The 2,161-nt window shown below is 42.7% G+C and overlaps 1 non-coding gene across 1 annotated transcript; it reads left to right on the plus strand.

The window, feature by feature from the left end:
* The first annotated feature begins 1,272 nt into the window (after positions 1–1,272).
* On the plus strand, positions 1,273–1,411 carry LOC116096189. Its single transcript, XR_004120885.1, has one exon. It is a non-coding gene; the product is annotated as a small nucleolar RNA SNORA48 (small nucleolar RNA).
* The last annotated feature ends 750 nt before the right edge of the window (positions 1,412–2,161 follow it).

Below are 2,161 nucleotides of genomic sequence, written 5' to 3' on the forward strand. Positions count from 1 at the left end.
AAAAAACATGGGGGATTAAGTATGAAACTTTAGAAACAAAATTTAGTGATGATGACATCTGGTTTTGCCCTCTTACCAATTTAATGATATTTCCTTTCATTTTCCCAGATCCTTTTAAAACAAGTAGCATTGCTTTATTTTACTGAAACTTAGCAGAAAGATTCCACATGAACTACTATCAAGATATGTCTATATGCTTAACGTTTATGGCCTTATTATTCACCTTATTACTTTATCTCTCCATGATAACAAATTAGACAGAAAAAGCACTTAGAGCTGCATACTAATATTTTTTGCATTTTGCAGACTCCAGGTGAAGATTCAAAGTATTGTAGTAGTGGGTGGAGCTCAGAGTGAGGGAATAGTAAGATTGCTTCCTGAACTCTCCCTTCTGTCACTGAGATCACTTCCCTTCTCCTTAAGAGTCACTCAGCCAGTGACCTTAACCTATGGGGATTCATGGTCCTCTAGAGTACCATCATGACACAGGATCAAGTCATACTAGATCTCTATCCTCTACTAACAATGTAGTAGTTGAATTTGTTGTTGGTTTCTCTCCGTATCCTCTTAAGAGTAAAGGGATTTGTATGAGTTGAAGAGAAACTAGAGTGTCTGTCAATATTCTTGATATAGGTTCCTAAACTAGATGAACCAGTTTTTAGATCTCTATTTCATCTGCTAACTCTACTTTAGACAAGTTTTATAGTTTCTACAAATCTCAGTTTAATTATTTTTAACATTCAGAAAATTAATCCTACCCTATTGTGATGGTTTGAATATGTTTAGCCCAAGGAGTGACACTATTAGGATGTGTGGCCTTGTTGGAGTAGGTGTGGCCTTATTGGAGGAAGTGTATCACTGTGTGGGTGGGCTTTGAGAGCCTTCTCCTAGCCACTGGAAGTCAGTCTTCTCCTAGCTGCCTTCAGAACAAGAGGTAGAATTCTCAGCTCTTCCAACACCATGCCTGCCTGGATGCTACCATGCTTCCTGCCATAATGATAATGGACTGAACCTCTGAACCTGCAAGCAAGCCCTAGTTAAACGTTGTACTTTAAAAGAGTTGTCATGGTCACAGTGTCTCTTCACATCAATAAAACCCTAACTAAGATACCTATAAAAATATAGTACAGAGTAAATGTTAAATGAATGCTGGTTTTTAATCACTTATATTTTGTTGATTTTGCTTTGAAAATCTGAACAATATATTGGAACCCCCAAAATTGGAAAGCAAAGGGCTGGAGAGATGATTCATGCTTGAGAGCATGGGCTGTAAGCCCTTGGCAATGGGCAAAGAGATACCTTTGTGGTAGTGTTCTTATCAGTTAGGTGCAGAGCAGATGGAAGTTATATGTTCATTCTAGATTGATGCCTGGCTTGGTGGACAAAACTGTTTCATGCCTAGAACTCATAAAAATCAAAACCAAGCACTACTGTGCAGTAGAAGGAAGACCTGAGTAACATCATGCCACCCACAGACATGCCCTTGAGTGTATGGCACAGGTGTGCCATAGCTACCTGCTTGCTGATACAACATGCAGCATGGATAATGGATGTCACCCAAGTGCCCACCAGCCATGTGGCCAGCCTACAGCCAGAGCCACCACAAATAAGTGTGTGATAGTCAGATGGGAGAGAAAGAGAAGTAGAGAAGCTTGGGCATTATGAAGAAAGTTGAAACTGGAGACTCCAGTGGTAAGGGGAGTGACCTGTTGTGAGTAACCAGCCCCAGTACCTGGAGCCGTGGTAAAGTCTCAGGCTGAGCTGATGCTGAAGGCCATGTCTGAGTCTGTGGCTACACAGTGGCAAGGGTTAGTGGCAGTATGTGTGGCTTATACTACTACTAGAAAACATAAGGATATCCCTTGTTGGGGCAGCCAAGGTACACCATCTGGACACCCAGGGGATATCTGGCCCCACCCCCCACTGGATGAGGTGCCCTGAAGAGCTGGCCGCATCTCTCACCACTGATAGCATTCAGGAGAGCAAGCCCTGAACCTTGTCCAGGCAACCCTGTGGAGCTGGCCCTGAATTTTTTCGGGAGAGTCTGTGAGTTGGAGGAACAGTGAGCAGGACCCCAAGGGCATTAATTTGGGGGAGATAACAATACCACTCATCTGCCCTGGAGTGGCAGAAGCTCAGAGGTGATATAGGTGATGCTTCT

Source organism: Mastomys coucha, chromosome X (assembly GCF_008632895.1).
Source record: "Mastomys coucha isolate ucsf_1 chromosome X, UCSF_Mcou_1, whole genome shotgun sequence".
NCBI lineage: Eukaryota > Metazoa > Chordata > Mammalia > Rodentia > Muridae > Mastomys > Mastomys coucha.